The 17,357-nt window shown below is 43.4% G+C and overlaps 1 protein-coding gene across 3 annotated transcripts in view; it reads left to right on the top strand.

The window, feature by feature from the left end:
- The window catches only part of cradd (CASP2 and RIPK1 domain containing adaptor with death domain), a 53,403-nt gene that overhangs the window by 9,135 nt on the left and 26,911 nt on the right, over nucleotides 1-17,357 (top strand). The window lies entirely within an intron of this gene.

Here is a 17,357-nt window from a genome sequence, read left to right as displayed (position 1 = left end):
GGTAGAGGATGAGAAGTCATTACCCTGTAATGCACAAAAGAAGATAACAGGCATTGTTAGAGGAGATGTTTCCTTCTGCAGAACTTGACTTTTTCAGAAGAGTAGCACAGTCTATGGTGTTTCCAGTTGTGATGTATGGCTGTGAGAGCTGGACTGTTAATAAGGCTGAATACAAAAGAATTGATACCTTTGAACTTCGATGCTGAAAATACAGCCAGACTGCTTACTAGGAGGCTTGATTATGAGACAAAAGCTCAAATATTTTGGCCACATGGTGAGAAGACAGGATTCTTTGGAGAAGACTCTCATGTTAGGTGAAACAGAAAGTAAAAAGGAGAGGACAACAGAGGCTACGATGGATAGATAATATTACTCAGACAATGTGTATCACCTTGGGGAATCTTGGAGAGTTTCTAACAAGAAGGCTGGGTGTCCATGAAGTCACGAAGAGTCGGACTCGACTTAATGACTGAACAACAGCACAGAAAAATCTTTTTTTTGTTCTATCTATAAAACTCTGCTCTGCAATTAAGCAGCCATTATGCAGAGTTTGGAGAATACTACATGTGGCTTTCTGAATGCTCAGTCTGACAACTGACCATTGGTTGATCATTAATATGAACATGATGATTTGATCAGTGATTATTAATCGTTTTCAAAATTAAATGTCAACTAATTTAACTGCATTTGCAAGCAACTGATGTAATTCCTTACCTTTTTTATAGCCAAGAATGTTTGATTTTGCTGAACACATAACAAAAGGGGGAGGGAAACAGACAATCGAAAAATGAAAGAAATGGAAGGCCTCGAATTTGGTTGATCCTGTCCTTAGATTTCAAACAGTTCCATCTACTGGAGGGTTAGGGTAATGCAAGTGAGTAGTGTACTCATTCTGACAGGAATAACAACAGAATGCTGGACACACTTATGCAGGTCAGGCAGCAACCGTGGAGAGTGGTTAATTCTTCATTGTAAATTTCCTGTGATTAGGTTATAATTAAATAGGTAGGTTGCTGGGCGGTGTGACTCCTTCCACACTGTATCTCTAAATAAAATTAAATAGAGTTGGCCCTCCTTATCCGCGAGGGATTGGTTCCAGGACCCCTCACGGATACCCAAAAACGCGGATGCTCAAGTCTCTTATTCAACCCGTTTCAATGCGGTGGACCTTAGGACCCAGCAGAACCCCAGACCTTATTTAACCTGTCTCAGTGCGGTGGACATTAGGACCTGGCGCCGGAACTCTGAATCCGCTGTGTTTCTGTTCACGAAAATAATCATGATCACGATTGAAAATAAAGTGGAAATAAAGCGATCAGAAAGAGGTGAAATGCCATCGGTCATTGTAAAAGCGTTCGACTACGTTGGTCAACGATTGGAACAATTTTAAAGGATAAAGTGAGAAAGGTCCTGCCCTGATGAAAGCTACGATTATTACTAAGCAACACAGTGGTTTAATTATTGGGTTTTTGATCCTCCACATCAACCCAACACGTTCCCAGCTCTGAAACATACGTTCTTAAGTGTTTTATATGCATAGAAAGGTAAAATATATACTATATACTAAGATAAATGTTTGACTAACTGACACTAAATAATACTGGATGTACCTGCTCCGACTTATTTAGTAAGAGAATTCCTAATTTTTTTTGATCCCAATTCATGATAACCCATGCACATCCTCCCGTATACTTTAAATCATCTCTAGATTACTTATAATACCTAATACAATGTAAATGCTTTGTAAAATAGTTGTTATACTGCATTGCTTAGGGAATAATGACAAGAAAAAGAAGTTTGTACATACTCAAACAACAAGTGCTGGAAGAGCACTTCCGGATTTTCGCTATTCTGGTTGGTTGAATTCGCAGATGTGGAACTCACGGATAAGGAGGGCCGACTGTAATCTCTAGGCCTGCTCATTTGGATAACTATTAGGCAGTGTGGGCAAATACTGGAGCATGTGAAAGAGGTTCTGCTTGTAGGATCGTACCAAGGACAAGCTGGAAGGTTCAACCATTCTCTGATAATACTGCAACCTTCAAAAAAAAAGTCTATTAACTTGTTGGTGAAACTGAGCATCACCTAGTTTTGGAGTCAAAATATTAATTAGAATCAAGTAGCAACTCATGATAAGTTACACATACAAAATGCTGGAGGAACTCAGCAGGTCAGGCAGCGTCCATTGAAATGAACAAATGGTCGAGACCCTTCTTCACAACTGGAAAGGAAGGGTGAAGCCATCAGAATAAAATGGGGGGGGGGGAAGAGAAGAAGGATAGCTAGAAGGTGATGGTGAAACCAGATGGGTAGGAGAGGTAAAGGAATCTAATCAGAGAGGAGAAAGGGAAAGGGAAGGGGGAGGTGATAGGTAGGTGAGAAAGGGGTAAGGAGCCAGAGTGGGGAACAGAGGGAGGGTGTATGGAATTTTTTTTAACCAGAAGGAGAAAGGAACGTTCATATCATCAGATCTGAGGCTATTTTATGGTAAGTTATTTATTTTCTCTACCTATTCCTTGAAAGCTTAATTCTCTCAGTTCAGTTGGTCCTTTACAATTACTACTGGCGTGGTAGTTTTTAAAGAATTTGGCAGGTACCTCTGAGCAATTAATTTCGCTTGTAAGAGGCAAAAAGTTATTTTAAAAAAATTCCCTTTGTCTAAGCACCCTTTCTAAATCATTCTTGGGTTTTTATAAGCTCATGGGCAAGCTTTGCTATTCTGATACTGATATTCGCTATTGATGAGAGCTTAGTTCTGGAGTAAGGGCTTGGAAACACGCGGTTTGTGTTTCAAACCTCACCCAACCTCAGTGGAAAAAGCCTGCTTGCATTTACCCATCTATGCTCCTCATAATTTTGTATACCTCTATCAAATCTCTCGTCATTTTCCTGCCCTCCAAGGAATAAAGTCCTAACCTGTCAAACCATTTTCTGTAACTTGTCCTCGAGTCCCAGCAACATCCTTGTAAATTTTCTATGTTCTCCCTCAATATTATTGATATATTTCCTGTAGGTGTCCTGAACTGCACACAATACTCTAAATTAGACCTCACCAATGTCAAGATACAGCTTCAACATAACATCCCCACCTCCTGTACGCAGTACTTTGATTTAGGAAGGTCAGTGTCCCAATCCGTGGAGAATTTGTTCAAATGTCTCCTATCTCTCTTCACAAATAATGAACATAGTTTTAAGCTCCCTTTTCAGCTATGTCACTGCAAATTGAAAGAACCAAATTTTCAATGGAGACGTCATAATCACCAAGCTATGACTATGAAGGTTGGAAACATCAGCTGGAGGAGATGAGCAGCAATACAAAGGGCTTCCAGCTGAACTTTATGAAGTAAAGGAGGTGAGAATGGGAACTACTGGAGGCGAGGTGAAAGGCAAATGGAACCAGAACCCAGAAGAGTAATCACATTCTGTAGTACCTCGCCTTGGGAGCAGCTGCAGCTTACGTGGCCCGCTTCAGTTCAACTGTTTCAACCAGCTGAAAGCTACAAAGCTACATGCATTTGTGTAGAGCGTAATGCCAATTCTAGACACCCTCCAGGGATGCCAGAAAATAGCCCAAAGCAGTGTCAGGTGAGAAGCCTTTCTTGTTTACCCTTGGTGCTTCCTGCACCAGCCGAGGCCCATAAACTACCACAAGAACCATGACAAAAATCTTAACTTCTGGTCCTGGTTCCATTTGCCTTTCATCTCATCCCCAATAGTTCCTGTTCTCACCTCCTTTACTTCATAAAGTCGAGATGGAAGCCCTTTGTATTGCTGCTCATCTCCTCCAGCAGGTGTCTCCAGCCTTCATAACTCATTTCATCTACATCTTAATTATTTCAACCCCTGCTTTAAATATACCTATTGACTTAGCCTCCAAAACCATCTGTGGCAATGAATTCCGCAGATACACCACTGTCTGGCTAAAGAAATTCCTTTTCATCTCTGTTTTAGAGAGACATCCTTCTATTCTGAGTCTGTGCCCTCTAGTCCTGAACACTCCCACTATTGGAACATGCTCTCAATGTCCTTTCTATCTAGGCCTTTTAATACTTGGTAGGTTTTAATAAGATTTTCTCCAGTGAGTACAGGCCCAATACAGCTCCCCATACATTAATTCTTTCATTCCCAGGATTATTCTCGTGACCCTCTCCAATGCTAATATATTCTTTCTTAGACACTGCTCACAATACTCCAATTCTGTTCTGACCAATGCCTTATAAAGCCTCAGCATTACTTCTTTGCTCTTGTACTCTTGCCCTCTGGAAATGGGTGCTGACGCTGCATTTGCCTTCCTTACTACCAACTCAGCCTCCAGTGTCTGCCGACTCTTGTTTTAATTTTAACTTCTTTTCATAACGATGTATGTATATGATGAAGTCTATTCAATGCTTGTCATTCACAGGGCATTGTATTTACATCAGCATGTTGACACAAATGGAGAGCAGACCTTGGCCCCTCAAGCATGTGGCACTATTCAATAGGTTGAACGCCAGGTCAGCTCCATGAATTCAATCCCATTCAAGAAGCTGAATCTGAGCTGGAGCTCCAGGGTAGCAGTGAGAGAGTGCTCAAACAGGACAGTTTGCAAAAGGCACAGTATCCAGTCTCCTTAGTTAAACCTGTTACCTTGTTCCAGACCCTACATGCTATACGTGCCAAACAATTACCCATTGCTTGGCAGATACAGCCAACATACAGGACATATTATTCATCATCTTGAAGCTAGGTGAACCTCCTGTGGAGTTGTTGCAGGACCTGCCAGCTCTCTAGGATCTTTTAATGTGGCCCTAGGCCCAATTTTGGATGAACACCACATCTCTTGACTTGAGGCGACCAATTGTATATTGATGGTAGATTCAATTAAATTCTTCCTCCTGTTTCATTTAGTTCCCAGCTTACACTCCAGACAGTGACATATTGACCCCTTTAGTGATATTTAATTTCACAGACACAAGAGATTCTGCAGATGCTGGAAATCCAGTGCAACAAACACAGAATGTTGGAGGAACTCAGCAGGTCAGGCAGCATCTATGGAGAGGAGTAAACAGATGACATGTATGGATGTGACCCTTTATCAGGACTGATCTTGGCCCGAAACGTTGATTGTTTATTCCTCTCCATAGGTGATGCTACTTGACCTGAGTTCTTCCTGCATTTTGTGTGTGTTGCATTTAATTACATAGTGTGAAGCCTCAAATCTGAACTAAGGCCCTGAAGTATTTCAGACAGATTGCACTGAAGATATAATAGTAGATTTTGAAGCCCATGCATCAATCAGATCTCTGTTAGACATTTTGAATTACTCTAAGTAATACATCTTCCATTTGGTTTGTCTAACTTTCCACTATTATGGACTTCTGTGCAAATGGTAAGCTATCAAGTCTGGAACTTAGTCACAGGGACTTTCAGATTCAGATTTATTTATCATTTGTACATCAAAACATACAGTGAAGTGCGTCATTTGCATTAATAATCAACATAACCTAGGGACATACCAGGCAACCCGCAAATGTCGCCACACGTTTCAGTGCCAACATAGCCTGCCCGCAATGCTCAGCTAGACAACACACACAACAAGCCCCATTCCTCCCTCCCAGCCTCCCCCCGATTCACCCAGCCACACCTCCCATACCAGCTTGGCATCCAGTGATAACTGGCCTTTTGGGGATTACATTGGGCTTCCCTTGAAGTCAGAGCCGGGATGTTCGGCTGACTGTGACAGAAGGAGGAATGAGTTCCATCTGTGATTACCATTTTGAGGACAAGAGGACAGGTCACATCTTCCTCACTTCAGAATCCTTGAGAGCTGAGATCTTTGGAACTGTGCAAGAAGTGCGTCATCAAAGAAACATGCCTAGAGTTAGGGATCAGAACTGGAAGTGTGAGTAGATGTAAGCAAAAGCTGCAATAACTAAACCAGTGCTCTTTTTATTAGGCCTAGTGTAAATATCAGCAGTGCAATAGCTAAGCATTAGAGAACTAATGCCTGGGGAATGTAGTGGTTGGTCTGAGAATGGAAACACTGGCATGTGCTTTGTTTTAAATGGGTTGATGCAGTGTTGGCTCTCAGTGTTTTATGCTTTCAAGGAGTGGTTGCTATGGATGACCTCCAACTTGGCATACAGCATAGAAACATAGAAAACCTACAGCCCAATACAGGCCCTTCAGCCCACAAAGTTGTGCCAAACACATCCCTACCTTAGAAATTACTAGGCTTACCTATAGCACTCTATTTTACTAAGCTCCATGTACCTATCTAAAAGCCTCTTGAAAGACCCTATCGTATCTGCCTCCACCACCATTGCCGGCAGCCCATTCCATGCACTCACCACTCTCTGAGTAAAAAAACTTACCCCAACACCTACTCCCCAGCACCTTAAACCTGTGTCCTCTTGTGGCAACCATTTCAGCCCTGGGAAAAAGCCTCTGACTATCCACACGATCAATGCCTCTCATCATCTTATACACCTCTATCAGGTCACCTCTCATCCAACGTCGCTCCAAGAAGAAAAGGCCGAGTTCACTGAACCTGTTCTCATAATGCATGCTCCCCAATCCTGGCAACATCCTTGTAAATCTCCTCTACACCCTTTCTATGGCTTCCACGTCCTTCCTGTAGTGAGGCGACCAGAATGTATTGAATAGAGCTGCTGCTTTTTTATACAGGCTGAAGAACCAGGTTCGTAGATGGGAAATGTAACACCATTTTATCAATGAGTCTGTATGAGAGGAAGTGTGTTCATAATGTGGCCCAGCTTGGTCCATGGACCTGGAATTCTGGTTAAGGACCTTCTGTGCTGAGGAGCACTGATTCTTTGGGTATTTACAGAAACATTTCAAGAGAAAATCATCTGGTTACAAGTCAATGCTGCCAGGATTAAGCATTTTTTTTTTAGTTTGATAGTTTAACCTTGTAACAAGCTGTCGGGTAAGTCCAGGGCAAAAGCAAATTACTGGAGATGCAGGAAATCTGAATAAACAGGAGAATCCTGGAATTAGTTGTCGGATTAGGCAGCCCTATGGAGTGAAGAATATATTCAGCATTTTCTCTTGATGAACTTCCAATATTAACGGAAGAAATAACTGTGCCGACACTTGTGGGCTGCCCACTTCACATCCTAGGGTGTGTTGGTTGTTAATGCAAATGCCACATTACTCTGTGCAGTCACTGGAAAATAAGACTGACGATCTCCGGGCAAGGCTGCTGTATCAGAGGCAGGTCTCCATTGTCTGTTGCATTGGGACTTGGTTAACAGTGAACACACAGCTATCCGACAAGAAGGATTTACAATCTTCAGAATGGATCAAATCTCGAATTCTGCTAAGAAAAGAGATGGCGGTGTATGCTTTCTAGTCAATTTTCATTGGTGCATGGACATTGGGGTTACGTTGATTTCTTGTTGCTCTGACTTAGAACAACTAACAATTAAATGCATCCATTCTATTGCTTCAGCAGTTCTAGTCTGTGATCCTGACCAGAGTTTATACACCACCAGTGGTGGATTATAAGCAACCGCACAGAAACCGTTCACCCGATGCATTTCAAATTATAGTCGGCAACTTTAACTAGGCCTGTTTGAGGAAAACCCTGCCCAGTTATCACCTGCACATAACCTGTTGCACCAAAGGGCCCAACACACTAGACCACTGCTACACTATGATAAAGAATGCCTACCAATCCTTCCCAAGACCACATTTTGGCAAGTTGGATCATTTGTCTGTACTCCTACTACAGTCGGCCCTCCTTATCCGCGAATTCCACATGCGCGAATTCAACCAACCGCGAATTGCGAAAACCCGGAAGTGCTCTTCCAGCACTTGTTGTTCGAGCATGTGGAGACTTTTTTCCCTTGTCATTATTCCCTAAACAATGCAGTATAATAACTATTTTGCATAGCATTTACATTGTATTAGGTATTATAAGTAATCTAGAGATGATTTAAAGTATGCGGGAGGATGTGCGTGGGTTATCGTGGATCAGGATTGAAAAAAATCAGAAGTTCTCTTAGTAGGTAAGTCGGAACAGGTACAATCGGTATTATTTAGCGTCAGTCAAATGTTTGTCTTAGTATATAGTATATATTTTACCTTTCTATGCATACAAAACACTTAAGAACGTATGTTTCAGCACCGGGCTCGGGAACGGAATTTCCCGAGTTTGATCCAGTGACAGCCTGCTCCCAAGTGCGCTCTCCATCGTGTTGGGTTGATGTGGAGGATCAAAAACCCAAAACCCAATAATTAAATCACTGCGTTGTTTAGTAATAATTGTAGCTTTCATCGGGGCAGAGCCTTTCTCACTTTATCCTTTCAAATTGTTCTGATTGTTGACCGACTGTATCCTAACGCTTTTCCAATGACTGATGGCGTTTCACCTCTTTCCAATTGCTTTATTATTTCCACTTTATTTTCAATCGTGATCATGATTATTTTTGTGAACAGAAACACTGCGGATTCAGAGCTCTACTGCTGGGTCCTAATGTCCACCACACTGAGACATGTTAAATAAGGTCCGGGGTTCCGCTGGGTCCTAAGGTCCAGTGCATTGAGACAGGTTGAATAAGGGACTTGAGCATTCGCGAATTTTGGTATCCGCGAGGGGTCCCGGAACTAATCCCTCGTGGATAAGGAGGGCCGACTGTACCTGCATTCAGATAGAGCCTAAAGAGCAAGGCTCCAGAGATCAAGGCAACTAAGTGTTGGTCACGAGAGGTTGAGGAATGGTTACAGGGTTGTCTTGAGTCAGTGGACTGGGCTGTGTTCAAGAACTCATCTGAGGATCTCACTGACTATATCAAGGTTGGTACAGACTTTAATAAAACAGCTGTAGATGAAAGTGTCCCCAAAAAATCATTCAGAGTTTTTCCCAATCAGAAGCCCCGGATGAACAATGAAATCTGGAATTTGCTAAGAGCCAGAGCAGAGGCATTCAAATCTGGAGATCAAGAATGCTACGAGGTGTAGGGATGATCTCTGGAAGCCGTCTCTTGGGCGAAGTGGAGATTCCGGACTAAACTGGAATCAACGAGGGATGCTCAACAGCTGTGGCAGGGATTGATTGCCATAACCTCCTGCAAAGCTAAATCTTGCAGTATGGGGGACAGCTTCGCTTTGCTTCCAGATGAGCTCAACACCTACTATATTCGCTTTGACCACCAGAACAGGGAGGAACCATCGCGCACCCCCCCCCCCCCCCCCATCTCCTGATGATCCTTTGATCTCGATATCTGAAGATGATTTACAACTGCCTTCAAGAGAGTGAATCCAGGGAAACCATCTGGTCCGGATGGAGTACCTGGCTGAGTACTGAAGACCTGTGCCGACCAACTGGCTAGCGTATTCACAGATATCTTCAACCTCTCACTTCGGCAGTGTGTGGTACCCATCTGCTTCAAGCAGACTTCAATCGTACCAGTGCCCAAGAAGAGTGTGGTAACCTGTCTCAATGACTATTACCCAGTGACACTTACATCCACAGTGATGAACTGTTTTGAGAGGCTGGTGTTGAAGCATATCAGCTCCTGTTTGAATGGTGACTCGGATCTGCTCCAGTTTGTCTACTGAAGCAACAGGTCTACAGCAGGTGCTGTCTTGCTGGTTCTTCATGCAATTCTGGAACATCTGGACAGCAAAGATGCACACATCAGGATGCTCTTTGTCGATTACAGCTCAGCATTTAACACCATCATCCCTTCAAAACTAATCAGTAAGCTCCAAGACCTGGCCCTCAGTACCCCCTTGTGCAGTTGCATCCTGGATTTCCTCACTTGTAGACCTCAGTCAGTTCGAATTGGGAAAAAACATCTCCTCTGCAATCTCCATCAGCACAGGAGCATTGCAAGGATGTGTACTTGGCCCCCTGCTCTAATCGCTTTACACCTACGACTATGTGGCTAAATACAGCTCCAACACCATATACAAGTTTGCTGATGACCCCACTGTTGTGGGCTGTATCAAAGGGGGTGATGAATCAGCATACAGGATGGAGATTGAAAACTTGTCTGAGTGGTGTCGTAACAACAACTTACTCAATGTCAATAAGACCAGGGAACTGATTGTAGATTTCAGGAGAGGCAAACCAGAGGTCCATGAACCAGTAGTTCTCAGAGGATCAGAGGTGGGGAGGGTCAGTAACTTCAAATTCCTGGGTGTCACTATCTCCGAGGACCTGTCTTGGACTCATCATATAAATATTATTGTGAGGAAAGCATAATAGTGCCTCTACTTTCTCAGGAATCTGTGGAGATCTGGCATGTAATTGAAAACCTTGTCAAACTTCTATAGATGTGTGGTGGAAAGTGTGCTGACTGGCTGCATTGGGAACACCATGAAACGGTGCTGTAGGAAAGCATCATCTATCATCAAAGATCCTCACCACCTAGGCCATGCTCTTTTCTCATTGCTGCCATCAGGTAGAAGGTACAGGTGCCTCAGGACTCGCACCACCAGGTTCAAGAACAGTTACTACCCCTCAACCTTTAGGCTCCTGAACAAAAGGGGTTAGTTACACTCAGTTAAGGACTCTTATATTGTTACTTATTGCTATTTATTCATATTTGCATTTGCACAGTTTGTTTACAGTTTATAGATCCTGATGTTTACTGTTCTACATATTTGCCAAGTCTGCCCAGAGAAAAAGAATCTCAGGGTTGAATGTGGTGACATGCATATACTCTGATAATATTTTTTACTTTGAACTTTGTATATTTCAATGTACATGAGAAAATTAAATGTGAATCTGAACATGAAGAAAATGAGTGAATTCATGGGGTGCACAGTAGCGTAACGGTCAGTGTAATGGTATTACAGCATCAGTAACCCGGGTTCAATTCCTGCCACTGTCTGTAAGGAGTTTGTAAATTCTCCCCATGACTGCATGGGTTTCCACTGGGTGCTCCAGTTTCCTCCCACATCCCAAAATTGTACAGGTTAGTAGGTCAATTGGTCACGTGGGTGTAATTGGGGATTGTGGACTCAATGGGCCGGAAGAATCTGTTCCTGCACTATATCTCTAAATAAAATAAACAAGCTTTAAGGTAGAAGAACATAACTCACAACCTCATTCTGCGTACCTGTGAAGAATAGGATGTGTTGGTTATCCTCAAATGCTATAATCATGGGACAAAGGGCCTATACTGTGCTGTGGTTGTGGTGTTCTGTATTCTATGTTCTGTTACCTTTCCAGTAGAGGCAGCAACAGAGGATGGATTGTCAATGGGTTAAGGAGGTCTTCAGCAGAGACAGCCTGCCTCTCTGTCCTCTGTTTTTAGTTCCACTGGGATGATCACTCAGTTGTTCGGACCTCAGTAGTACTGAAAGTCTGAGCACATCCTGGTTATCAACCAGCAGCCAGACCTTCTGAACTTTTTCCACTCCCCTTCTGTACTTGAGTTCATTGAGTTTTCTGTTAGCTTTCAGATATCTATAGGACCATTTCTTTTCTCCTACCAACCTAGTTAGATCCTAGATCTGCTTATCATCCTTATCAAAGCTGTCTGGTGTTTTCTAGTTGAGAGGGCAGAATGTCTTTTGGTGGCTGCTTTGGACCTCAGGCCAGCCCAAAGACTGATACACTATAGGGATTATTGACGGTGATTCCCAAGTCGCCTGTGAAGTGCTGACCAAGTCTGGCCTCTAAGATAATTGAAAACACCTTTGTTCTGGTAGCTTTTCTGTTGCTGCTGTTGTTTTGGAGACAAGTTATCATTGATAACAGAATGGATTCATTGGTGGTCAAAACAGCACTCATAGTGTAGGTGAGGTGAATATCCTTGTGGCCTCTCAAATGATGCTATCACCTAATAGGAGCCCAAGCATTTGATTGAGAATATTGCCTTGAGGTTTTGCAACTTGTCTCTGAAGAAACAGGATTAAGACCATGCTCCAGGCATGAAGAACTTCCCCAATACCCTCCTGCCAATCATCCCTTTCCAGAGGACTCTATTCTTTACAGCCGTGGCATTGAGAGTGGGCTCAGAAGGATCTATTTTTCTCTCAGAGATGCAAGCCTTTGCTTTCGCCAAGGTCAGAGTACTTCCTTAGTGTTCATGCTCTGGGCACCGATAATTGTAGTGTGATGGATTTACATAAGAGATAAGGGTCTGCCACAGGGGGATGTGACTATAATCTCATATACCTCCTCCCAATGGCTGAAGAGCTGCTCACTGAATCGGAAGATGGATTCTGTTCATTGTTTTACATAGTGGACATAACCCTAAGCATGCAGGGAGCAGCACCAGCTATTGTACATAGCCTTTTTGACCTAGCAGAGGATCTTGATTGTCATTTGAGAGGGGTATTGAAATAGTCCCCTCAGATTTAGTTGCACTCAGGAATTCATCTCCTTCCGACATTTGCTTCACGGTGACATGCAAATCATGGTCTCAGCCAGCAGCTCCAATTTCACTGCAGCTCTGTGTCCAGCATCCAGCAAGGCTGCCTGATAGCCTTAATCTTTCTCACTGTATTGTTGAAGCCTGGCTCCAGTAAGCTCCCACTGAAATGCAGCTAAGGCACGGGATAAATGAGAAACTATTCAACTTAAATTGCTGTCATCTAAATTTTTAAGTTGCAGTATGAAGATGGCGCTCTGTGTTATTGCGAAATCATTGACCAAAGCCTACAGGAAATTGGGTGTCCTGCAAATTATCCATAAGTCATGGTTCATCAGCAACCAGTTCCCACTGTGCAACACTGACAAAATTAAACTGCAAAATATGGCCCACTCCCCATATCTCTACATTGTTGATAAAAATCATCACCAAACCCTGTGCTTTCCAGCATAGTCTTCTGCAACATTAAGGTAGTGTGCGTGGAGATCAGGACCTCAAACCCAACACAAAGTTCACCCTCTGTTGGGCAGCAGTAATTGCCATTGTTCTGTCTACTCTAGAGTCATAGACTACCTACATAGGCACCCCAAAGAACTGGAGAGCCATCATTGCTCTCTCCACAAAATTAACTCATCTACTGGCAGGACAAGCAAACCAATGCCACTGTCCTTCCCCAGTCCAACATCTCCAGCATTAGAACATAGAAAGCTAAAGTACAGTACAGGCCCTTTAGCCCATGATGTTGTGGCAACTTTATAACCTACTCTAATATCAATCTAACCCTTCCCTCCTACATAGCTGTTTATGCCTATATGCCTATCTAAGAATCTCTTAAATGCCCCATCATCCAGGCCATGCTCTCTTCTTGCTACTACCATTGGGCAGGAGGTTAAGGATGTTTAGGTCCCATACCACCAGGTTTAGGAACAGTTATTACCCTATAGCTATCAGGTTCCTGAACCGGTGTGGATAACTTCACTCACCACAACTCTGAAGTGATTCCACAACCTACAGCCTCACTTTCAAGGGCTCTACAACTAATGCTCTCAGTATTATTTTTTTCTGTTTTCACAGCATCTTCTTTTGCAAATTGGTTATTTGTCAGTCTTTGTTTATGTATAGTCTTTCATAAATTCAATTGTATTTCTTCATTTTCTTGTAAATGCCTGCAACAAATGAATCTCAAGGTAGTATGTAGTGACTTACATATTCTTTGATAATAAATTTACTTTGACTTGATTGCAGCTGAACCCGTGTAAGTAAGTGGATATTATTCCATTACACTTCCGATGTGTTCATTATGCAGAGAGGAAAGTGAGTCAGTTGCCACAGGATGCCCAGTTACTGATCTGCTCTGTTCTTGGAGTCTCTCTTTATGCTGCTGTCACATTTGAAATGCTGTCTCCAAGGATGTCTATCAAAATAATGTAATTGAGTGCCGAGGGTCAGTGATTGAATTTTTTTTTGTTGGAGGTGGCTGTGCTTGGTATTTTTGTATCATGAATGTTACATGCCACTTACCAGCTCATGCCTGACTGTTGTGTAGGACTTGTTGGATGTAGTAATGGACTCCTTCATTTGTTCAGAAGTTGTGAATGGATTTGAATATTGTTCATTTGGTAGTGGACATCCCTTCTTCGGACCTTTCTATGGAAGGGTGATGGTTGGCTGAGGACCTTACTCTGAGGAAGTCCTAGCCTTCGGTGGGGTGATTGATCTTCAATAGCTATGACGGCCTTCATTTTAATGTTTTTTGAGCATTTTTCCTTTGAGGTTCATTGACTTCAATTTTACCAGTGTGCCTTGATGCCATGTTCCTGTTGCCCTGATGTTAAAAGCACCTCACCTCTAGACTTCATCTCTTTGGTCCATGCTAGTGCCAAGGCTGTGATTGGGCGTGGGGCTGAATGACTCTGGCAAAAGCAAAGTGAATTACTGTTCACTAGCACTGTCAATGATGCACCTTTCATCACTTTGCCTATGACTGTAAGTATATTCTTTGGGCAGTCATTAGCTGGATTGGATTTGTTCTGCTTTATGTGAGCACACCTTAGCTGGGCAATTTTGCACATTGTTGGGTAGATGCCGTTGTTGTAATTATATGTGACAGATTTGGACAGAGGCACAACTAAATCTGGGGTTCAGGCCTTCAACACTAGAGTGGTGGTGTTGTTTAGTGTTATAGCCATTGCTGTATCCAGTGCCCTCGGCTCTTTCTTCAGATTCCCTAGAGTGAGCAGAATTGCTGGGGACTAGTGTCTGTGATGTTGGGAATCTCAGCCAAGGTGAATCCTCCACCAGTTGAACGTTGCTGCAGTGTTTAGAACCCAGTGCTGAGCCCCATCGTAACTGAGGGTGGGAGGTGCATACAGATTCCTCCTATTAACACTTCAGTTGGCCACTGCCATGCTCAGTGGATATATTGGAACTGCAAAGCTTTGATCTGTTAGTTGTCAGATTGTCTACCTCTATTGGTGACATGAGATGGGCAATGTTCATGTTCATCCAGCCACACAATGTGGGGTATAGACACTTGCAGGCCATTTCTCACCTGGTTTGATGAGAGTGAGTGAGTGAGTCAGGGTCGACCATGGATGTTGCTTTCTAGCTGTCTAGATATGTAAACCCGGGCAGTACGATATGGAGAGCAAGCTCCCTCCCTCCATACATCAGATGAATGTAAAGGAACAGCAGAGAGCCATACAGTTTGGTACCAGCAGCAAGACCACCTTAGGGGCTCCAGTTCTGGATTTTTTCCTCGGGGTTTACTCCCGAAGCCTTCCCCGTGAGTGGGTATAGCCTCAAGGCAGTGGAGGTTTGAGATCAGAGTTTTCCTTCTCCTAGATGAGCTGCCAACCGCGGCTGACAAGCTCCACCTGCCCGAAGCAACTGGCTTTAAGATGCCAGTAATCTGTTTTTGCCCCTTCTTTCAGTAGAAATGGTTCTGGCAGGCTTAGTAGCTAAGCTACACTTGAAGACCAGGACTTGGACTTAGTTGTCAGAGGCAATTTGAGACGCATGCTATTGGGAGCATTTAATAGGCAGTAGGAGCTTGTCCCCATTACCACCCCCGGGTTTAACACCTTAAGGAACCATTGGTGAGATTGACTGGAAGTAGAGGTAACAGGTTTGGGGTGAAAGGTGAAACATTTAATGGGAATCTGAGGGGGGACTTTGTTACTCAGAGGGTGATGCAAGTGTGGAATGAGCTGCCGGTGGGAGTGCTGCATGCAAATTCAGTTGTAACATTTAAGAAAGGTTGGAATAGGTACGTGGAAGAGAGAGATGGAGGCCTGTGGTCCAGGTCCAGGTGCAGGAAGGTGCGACTAGCAGAAGACTGGGCTAGCACAGACTAGATGAGCTGAAGGATCTTTCTGTACTGTGGTGCTCTGACTCTATAACTAAGGAAGGGCTAGCTTCCTCCATTCCACCATGGCTGTCATTGGCAGCATCTCCTCTGGGCTCTGAAACGTAACTGTACCATTCTCATTTACACCACGCTTATGAAATTAGGGCAGCAACTGGATGCCTCGTCATGCCTTACAACATATCAATCACAAGCAAATGACTTAAGGCAGGGGCATGATGAAATATTTATCAGGAAGGGATTGGCTATGACAGAAGCTCAGTGCTGACCAGAATAGAGCAACCTACGTGATTTTAAACTTGAGAAACTCTGCAGATGTTGAAAATCCAAAGCACAAAATGCTGAAGGAGCACTAGATTAGGCAGCATCATGGAAATTGAATAAACAGTCAATGTTTTGGGCTGGGACCCTTCTTCGGGACTGGCAAGGAAAGGGGAAGATGCCAGAATAAAAAGGTGGGGGGAGGGAAAGGAGGATAGCTAGAAGGTGGTAGTGAAGCCAGCTGGGTAGGAAAGTTGAAGGGCTGTGGAGGAAGGAATCTGATAGGAGAGGAGAGTGGACCATAGCAGAAAGGGAAAGAAGAGGGGCACCAGGGAGATGACAGGGAGGTGAGAAGAGACCAGAGTGGGGAATAGAAAAAGAGGGAAAGTGGAGGGAATTTTTTTTTACCAGCAGGAGAAATCGATATTTGTGCCATTAGGTTGGAGGTTACCGTAAGGGTGGCCTCATCATCTTGGCACAAGAGGAGGCCATGGATCAACGTGTTGGAATAGGAATAGGAATTAAAATGCTTGGCCACAGGGAAGTTCCAGTTTTGGCGGATGTAGTGGAGGTGCTTGATAAAGCATTCCCCCTTTTTACGAAGGGTCCCAGCAATGCAGAGGAGGCCATATCAGGAGCACCGGACACAATGGACGACCCCAACAGATTGGAGGGTGAAGTGTTGCCTCGCCTGGAAGGACTGTTTGGGGCCCTGAATGGAGGTGAGGGAGGAGATGTTAGTAGGTAAAATCACTGATGTGATTTCCACCCTTGGGTCTTGCAGAGGTTCAATAAGTGGCTCACCACCACTACAAGAGTCACTCAAAATGGGAAATACATGCCGTCCTCTTAGCCATGCCTACTTCTAAGCTGGGTTAACTTGTTCATCATTTATTCCTGCCGCATGACTTTTCTTGAAATGAGAGACAAAATGCTCAGATGGTGAGTCCATGTTGGGGTTTTGGTTGGAGCAAACAAACTGCCCTTGATATCAGTAGCTGCAGCTCTAGCACTCTAAAACAATTGGGTTTGCATATTTGTGAAATATGTCAGAATGTGGTTTCAAAGCAAGTACAAGATGCTTCTTGTATGAGCTAATTCTTGGGAGAATAATACAAGGACAAGAAAGGAAGAGTAATCATGAGGAGTATGATCAGCATGGCACACGATGATCTATTCTGTCTGGACTTGCAAGTAAAAGCAGAACTGAAGTAACTTTGTAATTCTGCTTAAAGCCCAATCATCTCCTTCCAGTTTAAAAAAAAAGTACATATCCTTAACATCATAATGAAATTCATCTGGATGTCTTACTAACACTAGCCTCGATTCACCATTGTGTGGTTTGGAAAACTCACTCTGTCTTGGCAAGTTGAACAGTAAAAATAAGGCACATTGTT

Source organism: Hemitrygon akajei, chromosome 14, assembly GCF_048418815.1.
Source record: "Hemitrygon akajei chromosome 14, sHemAka1.3, whole genome shotgun sequence".
Taxonomy (NCBI): Eukaryota; Metazoa; Chordata; class Chondrichthyes; order Myliobatiformes; family Dasyatidae; genus Hemitrygon; species Hemitrygon akajei.
Note: the sequence above shows the minus strand (reverse complement) of the source record. Positions and strands in the feature narration are given on the sequence as shown.